Source organism: Balaenoptera physalus (assembly GCF_965194825.1).
Source record: "Balaenoptera physalus genome assembly, chromosome: 3".
In the NCBI taxonomy this organism is placed as follows: Eukaryota; Metazoa; Chordata; class Mammalia; order Artiodactyla; family Balaenopteridae; genus Balaenoptera; species Balaenoptera physalus.
The window spans coordinates 156,152,619-156,170,961 of record NC_138890.1 but is presented as its reverse complement, the minus strand read 5'-3'; positions in this window follow the sequence as shown (position 1 = coordinate 156,170,961).

Genomic DNA, 18,343 nt, shown 5'->3' with positions numbered 1-18,343 from the left:
ATATAATTAACACTGCTGTATGTTATATATGACATTTGTTAAGAGAGTAAATCCTAAATGTTTTCATCACAGGAAATTTTTTCTCTATTTCTTTTATTTTGTATCTATACGAGATGATGGATTTTCACTAAACTTATTGTATAATCATTTCATGATAATTTTGTGATAATTCAAAACATGCTGTACACCTAGTAAACTGATACAGTGCTGTATGTCAATTATAATCTCAACAAAACTGGAAGAAAAAAGAAAGATGTGTAGCTCAAACATGTACAGCTTATCATAAGCCAATCATACCTCAATAAAACTATTTTTAAAAAAAGGAATGTTTGTGCCCATTGAAATTACTAATATGCCCCATCATTCAAAAGCAGTGACCTGGTAGAAATACAGAATGTCCTATTGAAGGCTAAATTATGGCACCAACTGGCAGATAAAATCCTACAAATGTCATGACCAGTCTACATTACATGGTATTTATTTTAAACCTGTGACAAATATATAATGCCCTCTCCCCCAGAGACAGGAAGCATTGCCTTGAGAAGCATGGGGTAAAATTGAGAATAGCCCTTTCAATATGACTTTAATAATAATCAACATGTTTTGTCTTCTGTCTCTGGAAAAGACTGGAGAACCAAGTGACCAACAGATGAATGCATCCACCAGGAAAACTACAGGTTCAGATGAAATGGAATTTAAGACTGCTTTCTACTCACTTAGCTGAGAGATTGATTCTAATTGAGGGAAAAACTGGTTTCTGCTATTTAATGGGGGCAAAGAGGATTATCTTTGGGACCCAGTTAAGTCAATGAAATGTTTCCTAATACTCCTTCATACTGTACTATTGATCAGTGGAAAATGATATCAACCAACTAGGGCAAGATCACCAAGGACTCATATTCTACAAGAATAAAAGTTCATGTGGCCTGAACAAGAACCCAGTCCAGCTGTGTTGGTGGCAGAGAAAAGCGAGAATAAAATGGATGTTGGTAGAATGAAGTTGTATTTTGCAATTTAGGCTTTAAGGTTAGTGGCAGAGGTGGATGTCATAGCCATTATGATTTATGGTTTATGTTTAATAAATGCTTATTTTCTAAATTTCTCCTTTATACCTCCCATATAACTTTTTTAAAATTAATTAATTATTTATTTATTTTTGGCTACATTGAGTCTTCGTTGTGGTGCGTGGGCTTCTCATTGCAGTGGCTTCTTTCGTTGCGGAGCACAGGCTCTAGGAGCGTGGGCTTCAGTAGTTGCGACATGCGGGCTCAGTAGTTGTGGTTTGCAGGCTCTAGAGCACAGCCTCAGTAGTTGTGGTGCATGGGCTTAGTTGCTCCGTGGCACATGGGATCTTCCCGGACCAGGGTTCAAATCCGTGTCCCCTGCGTTGGCAGGCGGATTCTTAACCACTGCGCCACCAGGGAAGCCCCTCCCATATATCTTACAGGAAACTATTTTCTATGCAAATATTTGGTGATGGCTAGTATTTAAGGTTTTAAGAACTGATATTACCTGGTGATAAAACACGAAATGATGGGACCTCATGGTACCTTGAGTTGAAATCATGAAATCTCTACTTTATACTTGTGGTTTTCCTATACTAACAACTTGAAGATAATATCTTTGAATTATTTATATTGAAATTATGTAGTATACCATAAATATATATATATATATATATATATATATATATTAGATATTTGGAGTTTTTTTTTTTTTTTCATCATGGGCAATGTATACATGTCATGAATGAATTAGCATTATAGGTCAAGCCAATTAAAACTAATTAAATGGTAAACGTGAATTTGGATTATTGACTTATTTACTTTATATAACAATTCCTCTTTTTGCATTTGTCTGAATAGATTTTTGACCAACTATTTATGAAATTAGACTAATTTATCACTAATGATAAAATAATCAATCTATGTGTGCATTGTACAAATTATACTACTTTTAGTTGTATTGATTTGGACAGCTATTTTAGCATTGTGTAGAACCAATTATAAATGAAACACAAAAGTTATCTTTTATTTTGGAATAAATTTATCACGTAAAAATTTATTTAAAAATCTGTGAACCTATAATTAGACATACCTATAAAATGTTAAATTTACTACACAGCCATGTATTTCAAAAATTTATATCAGTTAATGCTTTTTTTAACCTTTTTTTTTTTTCTTTCAAATGCACTGAGAGCTGCTGCTTTCCTTTCATTGCAATTTTAGCATGCATTCATCCCCTAAAGACTATGCAGGTTGCTTAGCAAAGGAAGCTTTGTGCTGTCAGTCCTTTATCATAGAAGAAGTGATCATGTCTATCTTTACATGTAAACAGTGGAAGAGCTAATCCTGCCTTGGTGTATCAAAGCATTTCAGTTCTGTTTCTAAATGATAAGTGGCCTTGAACAAAGGAAGGTACCTAAACCTAAGAAGGTTAAGAAACACATTTTGCATAAATAAGAAATGTCATTTAGTTGGAAACAGCTGCATGAAAGTGGGGCTCCTGGTTGAAGAGATTATGGTGTGATTTGTCCTATTGGTGAGAGTCAGTAGGATTTTTACCAAATCTGATCTTCCATATCAACTGCCTCTGGTATATTCAAATTTTTCTTTTTTGAAAATCAAATAAGCCTACCACATTGATACTACTGAAGAGCACCTATGAAATATCTTGAAGATTTAAGCAAAATCACAAATATTTTAAATGTGTTTTGGATTTTTTTCAATGTTTAGGAACTTCTTTCAGCAATCAGCAGCTGAATGTTAGGGAATATAATTTTATATATATATATATATACTTTTTTCCTGTTGGAGAAAGTCACTGAAACTCAGTGTTTTTACCTTGATTTAGAATGTTACCTCATTCCTAAGAGAAAATAAAAATGAACCTCAAACTATAGCCTTGTTATATCTCGCATTTCAGAAAAGCTGTTCAAAAGCCCCAGCTGTAAGGAATTGTGATCCAACCCTGATGTGAGTCACTGAGGTCAACAAATTCACCTGAAAAGGATTATAAGTGCCCCCCTTTCCTTGTTATCACTTTGTTTGATGAACAATTTATTAACTTCCAAACTAGTGTAAAGACTTAGCTTAACAAGTGCTGCCCTAAATTGGATTGACATAGATATTTAGAGATAAATTTTTAACAAACATAAGGGATACCATATTGACAATTCATAGAGAAAAGCCTTAGAGATATGGCAACTGGGAAAAGATAAAAGGTACATTTTTAATCTTGACCCATTAAAGAAAATTAGCTAGAATCTGAAAAGAGAACAAGCTGTAAAAAAGAATTAGCTACAACACTAAAATCCTTTGTAAACTATAACATAAATGCAACAGATGATGTAACAAAATACAACATGAATGAACTTGAACATTTGTTTTTCTACAAATCACGGTAAAACTATCATATGGAGTGTTCATATTCTAATTTTAATCTCACACATATAAGCTCTACATGTGTATTTATCCAGAAATTTGACTCTTTTTCATTGTTTCAGAAACTGTGATATAGAATTTCTTGTCATATTTCCTAAAAAGCGAAGAAAAATGGAATTAATTCACACAGTTTTAATGAAAAATTCATGCTTTCACTTGTGTCAGCTTAACTGTAAAGATTTAGAATTTTTAGAAAAGTCGTAAAACCAATGTACTATGAAAGTTCTTAACTGTTGGAGCTAGTGGTGAAGTCAATTTCAGCGCCTTGTTCATTGAAGATGCTGTGATTATGTTAGAATCATTTATATGAGGATGTCCATTTCTAGTTGTCTCAAAATTAAAAAATGAAAAACATAATCAGTCTCTCATGATGTTCTTAAAGTTTCAGGGAAAAAAATGAATAAAATATAAAGTGCATCTAGCAACTGTGTGAAAAGATTAAGATAGCATTTATCACAATTTATATAACTAGAGAGAATCTGGCCCCATACACTTTTTTCCCCTTGAACTGTATCCTATTTGTGAAGACTTTGTTGTAACTATTTCACAACTGTAACTTCTATTTTCAAATTCTTTCTCACCAACATTTACATTTAAAGCCATTATATCTGAATGAGAATTAATAAAATTGTAAGTCTGCTTTGCTAGACATATTCTTAAATGGGATAAATATCCATTGTAAATATTTAATTTTCCATCAATCTCATTTTTCCCTATAACATGAAATGTCACATTACATAATTTTTTAAACCAAATTCACTCAAATTCAATTATGCAATCAGAAAAATATTACATATTTTCTCATTCACATGGCTTTAACTAATTGCACAAGACTAGGGAAAATTCATAGGCCAAAAATAGCTTTAGGAACAATAAGCAGTTAAAGTTGGGCAATAACTATTACTAGCAATTATTTCCCCTCTTTAGTAAAAGAAACCAAGAACATGTTTTGTTTTTTATGATGATGGTTCTTCAGGTTTGCACATTAACTATAACTTTATTGCTTAGAAACATGGCCATTGCACACTGAAGTGCAAAGTGCTAGTGTATATGGAGTAGAGGCTAGGAGTGATATGCAAAAAATCAGTGGCTAGGTGTTGTTCAAACACATCTCAATTTAAACCAGCTGACATCCAACATATGCTTTGCATACCATTCAAGAAGGTAGACTTAAATATTCAACTATTTAATTCTCCCCAGTGAAAACATTACTTTCTAAAATTTAGCATTAACAATAAACCACAATAATATAATTATTGTTGCAGATTTATTTATAATAATGTAAACATTCATTTACTGACTGGTAATTATGTGTCAGGCATTATACTAGCTATTTTAGAAGAGTATCAGAGTTTAGAGATAAGGAGTTAAATTTGGAGAGGTTGAATAACTTATACATAACAACATGGCCTGCACGTGGCAGAATCTGTATTGATTGTGCCATGGCTATAAGAATTTTATTTGAGTGAAGTTTGGATTTAACAACTAACGAATTACTTAAATTTGCCTGGTACTCTAATAGCTATATCTATTTTCATCTTTACATCTATATAGAGAGGCTCTCAGAGTCATTGTTTTGATAGTAAACATTTTGGATCTTACTAATATTTCTGTTAATGCATTTAAAAAAATAGACTCAGGATTATTTTCACTGACTGAATCAGAATATCTTTACTCTTACTCATGTGTCCATTATTTTATATTTGATAATTAACTGGTTGACAGACTATAACCAGTTAAGGATAATAGCATAATGCATGTATGACTGTGCTATGATCATATCTAAGGAAATCTTCATCTTCATTCACGTTTTCAAATCACATCTCATTACCGTATAGTTTTATATTTTTTTGATCCAAAAAGTAAAACTCAATTTGAAATATTATTTAACTTGAAATGTATTGTATGAGAAATGATTTTAGTAACCCCCTCAAAGTCTCAATAAATCAAGTAGGAGAGGTTTTATGATGGCTAACACTCCACAGTTTTTTATAGCTCACATAATCCCCCTATCAGGTTTATAAAAGCCTTGACGTGTTCCTTCTTTAATCATAATCCTCCTCATCAAACGGAGCATCTTGCAGCTGCTTAGCTCTTTCCCTCATCTGTTGGGACAAGCATCATTACTGCTAAGAAATTTATAAGTCATTCTTCATTTTTTTAAAATAACAATGTAGGTTCAGGACTGCAAAAATTGTCATTCACTGGGTATCCTCTGGTAAAGTAATGAATAAAAGGTGGTTGCTGTCACTTAGCCATTCCATCAGGAATTGTGTTTATTCTATCTGACAACTACAAAGACTCCTAATTTCTGAGAACAATTTCTGTCTGGTTCACTCTAATCACTAAGGACTCTGCTTCATTTTAAAAATGAGAAAAATAATTCAGTGTTTTGAGCAATTTCAAGTCCAACTGTGAAAAGCAAGCTCAGTGTTTTGCTGTGTTTTTGTTAGAGTTTCAAAATACCCTCAGAGTCTGTTAACTACATAGCCTCTAAGTTTTTTTATTGCATAGGTTTCATATGTTTGTTTGTTCTGTTAAAATCAAAAAAATTTCAGCATGCCAGTTCATAAAATAATTTCAATATACTACCTATCACTTAAATTTTGATATTTATTTCATTATTATAGTGGCCAATTCAGAGATAAGCCAAAAAAATGTGTCACCTAAGGAACACTTAAAACCTATACCATCTGGTTTTCACTTCCCCCAACATACACCCAAATACAACAGGCCAAAAGAAAACCTGTAATTTTTTTACAGTATTTTCCCAAAGCTACTAGATGAGTCTAATGCAGAGCCTTTTTTTTTTTTTTTAATATTGGTATAGTACATGGGAACAAATTTAAGGCAACCATGTAAAGTGGTTATATGGAAGCTCATCTCATTCCCATTGTTACCATGTGCGAATTAAAGTATAGACTGTTAAAATGTAAAAGAATGAGGAGGAAAGAGCACAAGTAATTGATTCTGTCCAAAAAAGAAAAAAATGGCACAGAATGTGAGCAATTTTTGCTGTTGTCTATTGAAAAGCATACTTTACATTATGCTATAGATAGCAGGATCTAAATACATTGTACTTGTGACCTATTTGGGTCCTGGAACAGCATAAAAAATGAGAGCAAAATAAATATATTTTCAGATAAAGAATAGCTGAGAGAATTTATGCTTATAATTTGCATTTTCATATCAGCCTTTTTGTGTTTTAGATTTAAAATAGGTATATCTTTTAGGCAACATATTATCCAGTGTTAATTTCTTACCCAGTTTAACAATTTTGGTCAATTAATCAAACTGTTCGTTTATATTTAAGGCATGATTTCCATCTGCTCTCTTGCTATTTGATTTCCATTTGTCCTTTCTATTTGTCTTTACCTCTCTTACTTCCTTTCTGACTTCTTTTGAGTTAATCGAATTTTTTTTTTTTTTACTATTAGATTTATTCGATTGACATCTTAGATTACCTTCCTTTTATTATTCTGTTCATAGGTGTTCTAGGGCTGTAACAGAGAAGAACAAACCTGACTCCATATTGGATCTATTCCTTTAGCTCTAACCTTTGTGCTCTGTTGTCTATGCTTAGCCATGCTGGCTCTGCACCTTTGTCTCCTCAAACAGTAAAATAATATTGCCTATAGCCTGAAATACAGAGATAAAAAGTTGCAGAACAGAAAATAACATTTGTCTTGTTGAAGGTTTACAGGGACATTGAGACCAGACCTACATGAACAGCTGCAAGAGCAAAGGCTATCACCTCAGAAGCCTAGCTAGCACCAAGAAGTCTGTAACAACCAGACACAACCCCTCTACTTTTAGTATAAAAGAAGGCTGAAGTCTAACTCAGGGAAGATGGTTCTTTGGGCCACTAGTCCACCATCTTCTCAGTCTGCTGGTTTTCTGAATAAAGTCGCTATTTCTTGCCACGACACTTTGTCTCTCCATTTTTTGCCCCGTTGTACAGTGCGCAGGAGGAGCTTGGACTCACAGTAACAGGGCTATCAGTGTGCACATTTATCAAAGACAATTTAGAGTTGATATTGATAACTATTTAAGACCTTAAGACAGACTCAGTGCTGGGAGACTCACACTTCTCTGATGAGTGATGTTTGTTTGAATACTTTTTAATCTAGTTTTATGGCTATTTATTATGGAAGAGCTAATCTGGAATACATTATTCTATCCTCGGTGGATACAGAAGTTTTCCGTTTGGTAATTGAAAGAGTGATAGAGATGTCTCAGTGTTGTCCAGAGACAAAGAGGAGGAGGAGGGAAGTTCCCTTTGTGTTCGAGGTGCATATTTGTGATATAAATAAAGTTAAAACATAACAAATCCAAATTCACGAGAAAGGTCAGAATGGATATGTACGGATATCATGCTATGGATCTTTTAATCATAGGGCTGCATAAAATTTTCTGGGAAGTGAATATACAGAAGATAAAATGTTTAAGCACTGAACTACAGAGCATTTTGATATCTGTATGTCAGAAAGATATAGAATAATCAATTAAGGATTCAGACAAGTAATGGAAACTGAGGTGGGGGTTTCTTGATACCCTAGAAAATAAGGAAAGAAACCATATTAAGCAAGAGGGAACATGGGAGTTATGAAAATATACCTCTCAAATCTCCTACTACATAATTGACTGCTAGGCCTAGCTGCTGTGCTCTGAAATCCACCTCCACATTAACACTAGAACCATACCTTACAAATGCTGTTCTGAGCCAATGACCGTACACATTTCCCTGATAGATGAAATTTGTTTGAAGATTCCCCATGAGCCTGCTGATAATTTCTCAGACCTGTACAAGCAGATTGCCCTCCTTCCCTTTATTCTTCTTTCTTTTCCTTCTTTCCGTTCCTTCCTTCTTTCCCTTTTCTCTTCTATTCTTTTTAAGACTGAAAATTACATCATGATCTGATGACTCTCAAGCCTTTTTTTTTTTAGATCCCTCTCTATCTTCCTTCACAGAAATTTTCCTTCAATCAATCTTGTTCCTATTCATCCTTTCTGCTTCTCTGTAATTGACATTGTGCAATAATCTTTACAGGAAAGCAAAGAAACAATATTCTAAAGAGACAGTTATGTTTTGTTAGAGTGATGGGATAAAGTAAACTTCCAAAGAAGACTTTTAATTTATTGGGAGTTTGCTGACTAAAGTATATAGTACGTACACTAGTATAGTTTGATAGAGATGGAAGACTAAGTGAGATGAGAAGTATAGAGCCACAGTGAGAAGCTATTCTAGGTGAGGAGACAGGATCTGTGAGTCCATGGCTTCATGAAGTAACAGAGATTTTAAATATATACACGTACACATCTGTGTATGCTTACATACATGTATACACATATATACATACATACATATATATACATATGTACCTGTACATATATACGTGTGTGTGTGTGTGTGTGTATAATGAGATTAAACCAGGTGTTCTCTTGGGAGAAGTAAATCATCAATGCATGCCTGGTTTGGTCTTTCCGAAAAGTTTTTAGAGATAGGGATAAGGAGGATTGAGGGAAGGAAGTTAAGATTGCCAGAAGCACTAAGATTTATTTGCTTTTATATAGAGTCTAGGAGAGAGTAACAAAGGAAAAGAGCCAATTCAAAGATGCCCCCTTGTGAAAAATATATATATACTTTGGTTTCGACATTTTGACAGACACTAAAATCAAGGATACTCTTTCTTTTATGAAGAAAAATAAGATGTCAAGATGAAACAAGATTTAGTATTCATATAGAGCAGAAAATAATTTTAAATTCTACAAATAAAACATTCCACATTTATGTGATGCACTTACCAAGAATAATTACATATTTCTCTTAAGTAACAAAAATAATCGTAAATTTTTGATAACCAGAAAATGTTGAAAGAATAAAGATAATTTTGCTCTTCAGTATATTGATTTGTAGAATGTTTAATTATTTATATGTAAAATATAACTATATATTTATATGTAAAACATATAACAAATATGAGAATACAACAAAAGCGATGATAGTTTCTATTTGAATGTAAAAGTTTAAAGTAAAATTTACATAATCTACTTTAAATTCAATCTGCAGACCTGGACCACAGACACTACCACGTCTACATTTTAGAGAGGTACTCTGAAACTCTTTTAGCTTCACCCATCCATGTGAAATAAAGTATCTTCAGGGCTAAAGGATTATGCCCACCCTAGCTCATGTCTGCCTCCCTGCCTCCATTTTCTGAATGTTTTGGTTGAAACACATCTCCTCAAAATTCATATGTTGAAGTCCTAGCACCCCGTACCTCAGAATATGACTTTATTTGGAGATAGGGTCTTTACAGAAAGAATCAAATTAAAAAGTGTTCATTAGGTTGGCCTCTAATCGTGTATGACTGGTGTTCTTACATAAAGGGGAAATTTTGGGACAAATATATACAAACACAGGGAAACACCATGTGACCATCAAGGCAGAGATTGGCACTACATATACCTATAAGCCAAGGAAAGCCAAAGATTGCCTGTAAACTACTAGATACTAAGATAGTGGCATGGAACATATTCTTCCTTATAGCCCTCAGAAAGAATTAAACTCACCAACACTTTGATCTTGGACTTCTAGCCTCCAGATCCGTGAGACAATACATTTCTGCTGTTCAAGCTACCCAGTTAGTGGTATTTTGTTTAGGAGCCCTAGTAAACCAATATACAAGGCAATGCTTCACTTATCTGTGGTTCCAGAGTTCTCTGCCCGAAGGGCACCAGCCTTAATTACTGGGAATCTGACTCTGGAAGAATGGCCCATGTCTCGATTTTGTGCACACAGACCTGAGCAATGTTCACTTGGTGACTTTGCTGAGAGACGGGGCTACTGCAGATGGAGTGTAGACATGTAGATTGAGATGTCACATGTACATATTTGGGTGCTAAAACCAGAAGTTGGAAGAAAAGGGTGGTAGACCAGGGGCAATGAGCCCACTCTCTGTGTGCTAACACACTGTGTAGTAGGACTCCAAGGAGCCTAGGAATTCTAAATCCAAACCTATTCTTGTAAGTCATTTTCAAGATATATTTGTCAATATAAGAGACAATGTATTTTATTTATCAAATAATTAGGTTGATTTATGATTTTAAAAGTGTAGACATGGTATTTGGACTTACATTTGTATTTGGCTCTGGCCATGTTACAGTCATGCCTGTCTAGGTTAAAGTTAATTCTCCCTGCTGTCATTACACAAATACACAGAAAAACAAATACTATGAGGACAGTCTCCTTATTTTACAGGCATGTTCTACTTGTTGTTACTTTAATAAATGTATTGAACTATTACTAGAAGAAAAATAGGAATAGATATGGCTCTTGAAAGTAGTTCACTAGAATACTTCAGATATAAAATGTAAGAAGTATATTGAACACACCAGCTTTCTATATCACAAATGTTGACAACCATCTGTATTCATGTGATTAAATGAACCTGAATTCTCTACTCGACCAAATGAAGTCCCATAAATGGATTTTTACTGTGTCAAGAATCACCTGAATCATGAAGAATCAATTCAGTGTTGATATACTTAAAATTTGGAAGAGTATAATGATGCTTACTCTTATTTCCAAAATTTGGCAAAATAAATTCTTTTTTTCTACTTCTTTAAAGGTTCTATTCTATTTGGGATCATAAAATCTTTTAAGATGATTTCAATATATAATCATATATTTAATTAATATCAGTCATTTAAACATGTATTTTTCTGTAATCAACACACGTATTAATTTTTCTAAACAATATTTTAAGTCCAATAAGAATATTGCTCTGATATTATTTTTGTCTATTCTTCTTTATATTAGTATATTTATTATCATACAACTTTTAAAATTTCCTCATTTACTAGGCCTACACAAAAAAGGGCATATCAACAGCTCAATAAGTTTCAGTCATTATTTGATCAAAATATTATTTGAAATAAAAGTTGGGCACACAATAAATTACACATTTATGCCATATATAGTTATAAATATAAATGCATGGCATTAATGTTTTTATAAACATGTTTAACATATGTATATAACCATATACACAGGTAGTTAAAAAATAGCACTTGCTTTCTATATCATGTGAAAAAGAATTTGGAAATTGAAAATACATTCTATATTACTGGAATTTGTAAAGTGAAGTGCATTTTAAATATTTATAGTCAATGTTTGTTTAACATAAATAAAGTTATCTGTCAGCACAAAAAAATTTGGGATGTAGTGCTTCACTTAAAATTCACTACCTAATAGATAAATTGACTAAACTACTCTCTGAGCACTGAAGAACTGAGACTAATCTACTATTTCATGCTATCCACCCTTCCATAAAATGATCACAAATCCAATATTGAATATGTCACTTCTTGAGAGATGTGCTTGAACATTCACTCATGGAACCTAGACACTGAATGTTGAAATCAGTCAATGAGCCACAGATGAAGAAGGAAGCAAATGACAAAATGAGATTTTCTTTCAGAAAGGAGATACAGTTTCAGTACTATATTAATCATTAGTATAAGTTTTTAAAAAGTCCTCAGTGGTCAATATTCCAAAAACATATTATATGTACTTGATTACTGTTTTCAATTATATGTGGTTGCTTTGTTGATGTAGTAAAAATTAAATGAAACCAGAAAAACTTTATGGCAAAAAACATAAATAATATTGTTTTCTTTTTTCATGAGTTAAACAAAAGGTTTCTTTGTGGCCCACTATTGACTATATTAGAAAGCTATTTGTATTTGCTATTATTTTCAAAGTAAAAACTGACTTCTCTTTAGATAAGTTCTTGTTAATATTGGAAGTACTTTTTTTTTTTTTTGCTAGAAAAGATTGCTACAGAAACCTAAAAACTTAATTTCCTCCCTTCACTTATGTAAGTATAGCTATACATGAAATCTTTGAATAGTTCCTTGTTTTAAAATGGTTTTCCCTCTTTTTAGTGGATGATTGTTATTTCACATAGATTATAATTTGAAATCTCTATTGATATTTATATTTTTCTTTATATATAGTACTTTTTCTTTAAAATTAATGATATATATCACACTGTAAATTATATCTAAAAGAATTGGTTAATTTTAGTGTTGCCTGGAAAATACATTGTCCTATCGAATGGCTCTTAAATCAGTAATTTATATTACTTCCAGTACATTACATCCTAACACCACCTGGGCAGTACAGTTTTCTAGAGCGTTGGCTTTCATTTCATTCTAAATGCTTGATTGATGAAATTAAGCATGTAAACATTTAATAAGCTGAATTAAGAGATTCATGAATAGAATAAACATTCTTTTACTGTGTCCCTTAAGATTTGTTTCAAGATGAAGCATAAAATCTAAAACATTTATAACTGCTGAATTTTGGGCTTAAAATATATCCACATTGCAGGAATTCATATACATACTTATCTAAATTTAGAATCAGAAGAAATCTAAAAGTTCATCTAGTTATACAAATCAAAGTATTTTATTTTACTTCTAAAGTAACTAACATTTATAATGGTTAGGATTCCTGCCTAAGTTGACAAAGATAGATGACAATTTTATTAATACTCAGTGTTCCTGACTGTAAATCAAAGCATTCGCCCATAAAATATATCTAGTAGACTTTATACAAATATTCCTCTTTTTACCACAGGCAAAATGTGTTGATTTTCATAACAAAAGCTATTTGACAGACGGTGAGCAATTCTTGGTTTTATAATTCTTTGTTTGCAATAGATGAGTCAAATATTTTAAGATGGACAAAATAATTACTTTATTTTAGACTTTAAAAGTATTTGACTGAAAAGAAATGGTAACTAATATATATATTTTTTAAACATAAAATAACTTCAATGATTAGAAAACTTTGTTCTAAATAAGAATAGGATCAGTTTCAGATTCATTTTTGTATCCTTAAAATTTAAGACAGTCATAGTATAGTATGGTGATCAATAACTATAGAACTTTATTAAATTGAAAATATGATGGACACTGGAGTGAAAATCTCTGTCTAGGAAATTGGGCAACAGTGATATGCAGGGAGTGACAATGTTTTAATATTGAGAGGTTTACAAAAGAAAAAGAAAACATAGCAGAGGACTTGGTTGATTTCAATTGCTCCTGAATTTTAAAACATATTCTATGGTAGATATGTGCATTTACCTTGGGAATAATGGAGAGAAATATCTCTATTGGAATTATAGAGATCAAAGCTGCAATGAAAAACTTGAAAAATGAACTTATGTGAAAATAAGGAAGTGACACATTCTAATTTTCAGGAATGGAAGGTAAATTGCAAATTGAAAGGTCACAGGCTTTAGTGAAAATTTACCAAAAAGAAAAAAAAGAAATTAGGACTAACTACCAGTGTTTAAAGTGCAAATATCCTCTTTTGATACATATTTGGATTGGCTTTCTTAATCTTCATTTCACTTTTTTTTCTATTTCCTATTTGGAAAAAAAATATACAACTCAAACCATTTTCCAGATTCCTTTGGGCTGCAATTGTTGATGTCAATTAAGTTCTAACAGTTCAGTGCACTCAAGTGTGAATTTAAGGGATGAAGTGGTAAATGCCTAATAATGTAGACAGACAAGGATCTTGCAACGCGGTCACAAATGTGTAACTACAAATATGTCCCTAAAGATACCTATAGCCATGTTACGTGGCGACTAGGAAAACGACTTGATCCAACCTCTGGGGAAATACTATTAATAGTCCATGAAATAATGTGAATCCCTGCAGCAATAGTAAGCTACCATGTCATAGTAATTTGGGTGGTGGTTGTGTTTTGGTCTGAGTTATCACACAGTGAGACCAAGGCATAAATGGTCCAGACTTGTACTAATTTCCTCAGATCTGCATTGCATAGTCAGAATAGTCTTGTTATTAACTAGCAGAATATCTTTCTTCTCCACCCCCCCATACCATCAGCTCATTGACACGACAGCGTGGGATTACTTACTGGAAAGGCCTTATGAAGCCTCCTAACAAAATAGCAAACTTGGTAGGAACAGCCAGAAATGAATTTTGTTTATTTACTGCTGCATAAGAAAGTATCAACAAAAATTAGATGCATAAACAACCATTTTATTATATCTCACAGTTTAGGAAGGCAAGAATCAGACTAGGGCTTGGTAGGGTAACTCTTCTGATCAAGGTAGCACTGATTGTGGTATATTAGACATACTCATCACATGGCTTGCCTGAATTGGAGGTAAGCCTAGATGGTCTCACTCACATACTTAGAGCCTTGGCATGGATGGCTATAAGTCTAGGCTCATCTGGGCCTCTCTCCCACTTCTTGTGGAACCTCTCCACATGATCTCTCCAACAAGGTAATTACACTTCTAAGAGGAGACTTAGGACTTCTACAGACCACCATGGAACCTACTAGTCCTTTTACAGACCAGAACCCACATATTGTCAGCTTACCATATTGCACAAGTCAAAACATCCACACACCAGCCCTCTATTAGACAAGTTTCAAAAACTGTAGCCATTTGATTTTCCACAACCACATACTCCAAAATGATCACAGTAATCAATGGCGAAACTTATTCTTTGATTACCCCAGTTTGTGTTATAAAAGACACAGTAATAAATAAAGAAGGGGTATCTTTTTAAAGGATATCATTTATTCATAAAAAAATGTCTTTTGACACCTCCCTGCTTTGGGGTATCAGTGAAGTGATAGGATGTGAACAGGATTCTTTATAAAGTTTTCTTTTTTTTTTTTTCTCGTATAGGAGAAGCAGAAAAAAAATATCAAACTTGTTCTAAAGCACTATAGGGGTGAGTTTCTTATGAATGATAAGCATAGGTCTTCAAGGGTTACATGTGTGTGAGAAGAATGAGACTAATGTCAGGTTACTGTTTGGACAAGCTAAAGTAAGGAGACACTAGAACAGAATTTGTCGGTTAAGACTGGAGAGAGATGGTAGCAGTGGACATAGCCTCGGGTCCCATCATATTTAGAGGATCAAAGGGAAATGTGTTTTTCTTTTGGCCCCTTGGCTAATAGTAAATATTTAATATCTGTTTTACATTGCTTCCTACCATCTTTGGCACCATACGTTAATTCCATGAGGGATATAATATGATTCTTAAAATCTCAGTTTAATTTGCAAGCAATAATGTACTAGGTATCTTTCCCTGAGATATTGAATTAATATGCTTCAACTGTATTCTTTTAAAGAAGTCATTAATAATTAACTATGTATAAAGACTATGATATAAATTAAATGAAATAGATAAAATATGTTCTCTGAAGTATTACATTAATTTAATGTAAATAATTCTGCTTAAATATTCATGAATAATTATAAATTTAAATAAAAATAATGCCAATTATTTACTTAAAATGAATCTAGGTTGCAAAGGCTTATATATTCTTTAAATAGACTATTATTTAGAATAGTTTGGTGTTCATAGCAAAATTGAGTGGAAAGATAGATATTTTCCATATATTACCTATCCCCACATTTGCATAGCCCCCCATTATAAGTATCTCCCACCAGATTCATAGATTTGTTTCAACTGATAAATCTACATTGGCACATCATAATCATCCAAAGTGCATAGTTTACATTAGAGTTCACTCTTAGTTTTGTACATTCGATGGATCTGGACAAACGTATGACAAGTATCCATCACTATAGTATCATACAGATAAAAATCCATAAAAATCCTCTGTGCTTCTCCTATTCAACTCTCTCCCCCTAACTCCCGGGAACACTGTTCCTTTTGTTGTCTTACATAGTTCTGCTTTTACAAAATGTCATGTAGTTGAAATCATGCAGTATGTAGCCTTTTCAGATGGGTTTATTTTACTTAGCAATATGCTTTTAAAGTCCCTCCATGTCTTGTAATGGCCTGATAGCTCATTTATTTTTAGTGCTGAATAAAATGTCACTGTCTAGATGTACCACCGTTTCAATTCACCTACTGAAGGACATCTTGGTGACTTCCAAGAACTAGCGATAATGAATAAAGCTACAATATACATTAGTGTGCAGGTTTTTGGGCGGACATAAGTTTTCAACTCCTTTGGGTAAATACTGGGGTGCACCATTGCTGAATCATATGGTAAGAGTATGTTTAATTTTTCAGGAAACTGCCAAACTATCTTCAACAGTGGCAGTAAATTTGCATTCCCACCAGCAATGAATGAGAGTTCCTGTTGATACACAACTTTACCAGCATTTGGTGTCGTTAATTTTTAGAATTCTGGCCATTCTTGCAGGTGTGTAAGGTATCTCAATGTTGTTTTAGTTTGGAATACTCTAGTGACATATGATGTGAAACATCTTTTCATGTGCTTATTTTCCATCTGTATGCCTTCTTTGGTGAGGTGTCTGTTCAGATACTTTTAATTAAGTTGTTCATTTTCTTCTTGATGAGTTTTAAGAGTTCGTTGTATATTTTGGATAATACTCTTTATCAGGTATGTCTTTTTGCAAATATTCTCTCAGAGTCTGTAGCTTGTTTTCTAATTCTCTTGACATTTTCATTTCAGAAGTTTTTAATTTTAGTAGCATCCAGCTTATCAATTATTTCTGTCATCGATGATCATCCATCCCCATATCTCAAGGTTATCTAGATCTTTCCCTGTTATCTTCTAGGAGTTTTATAAGTTTACTTCTTACATTTAGGTCTGTGACCCATTATGAGTTAATTTTTGTGAATGTCTTTTATTTAAGGTCTACGTTTAGATTTTTTTCTTCTGGATATCCAGCTGTTTCAACATCATTTGTTGAAAAGACTATCTTTGATTCTTTGTATTACCTATGCTCTGTTGTCAAAGATCAGTTAACTATATATGTGGGCCTATTTCTGAGTTACCAGCTTTGTTCCATTGATCTATTTATCTGTTCTTTCACCACCTCCATGCTGTTTGGATTAATGTAGCTTTATAGTAAGTCCTGAAGTTGGGTAGCATCAGTCCTCCAACTTTGTTCTCCTTTAATTGGATATTCTGGGGTTTTTGTATCTTTATACAACCTTTAATATCAGTTTGTTGATATCCAAAATATCTCAAAATATTTCAAAATAACTTTCTGAGGTTTTTATCTGATTGCATTGAGTCTATAGATCAAGTTGGCAAGAACTGACATCTTGAAAATATTGAATATTCCTACTTATGACCATCGAATATCTCTCCATTTATTTATTCTACTTTGACTTAATTCATCAGGGTTTTGTAGCTTTCCTTATATAGGTTTTTTACATAATTTGTCAGAATTATACCAAAGTATTTCATAGCTGGGAGTAAATATAAATGGCATTTGGTTTTTAATTTCAAATTCCACTTGATCATTACAAATATATAGGAAGTAGATTGACTTTTGTGTATTAACCTTGTATACTTTATCTAAAATCACTTACAGGAGGTTTTAGTTATTTATTTACTGTTAGTATTATTTTGGCCAATTTTTTTTTCACAATTTCATAGACAATCATGTCATCTGTGAACAAAGGCAGGTTTGTTTTGCACTTCTCCATCAGTATAATTTTATTTCCTTGTTTTATTGCACAAGCTAGTACTTCTAGTACAATGTTGAAAAGGAATGTTTAGAGAGGACATCATTGATTTGTTCCTGAACTTAGAAGGAAAGCTTCTACTTTCTAACCACGGAATGTACTGTTAGCTGTACATTTTTGTGAATATTCTTTATCATGTTGAGAAAATAACCCTCTATTCCTAGTTTACTAAGAGTTTTTATCATGAATGGGTGTTGGATTTTGTCAAATGCTTTTTCTGCCTCTATTAATTTAATCATATGATTTTTCTCTTTAAGCCTGTTGATGTGATATTAATTGATTTTAAAATGTTGAACCTGGTATAAATCCCACTTGGTCATATTGTATAATCCTTCTTATAAATTGTTCGATTTGATTTGCTAAT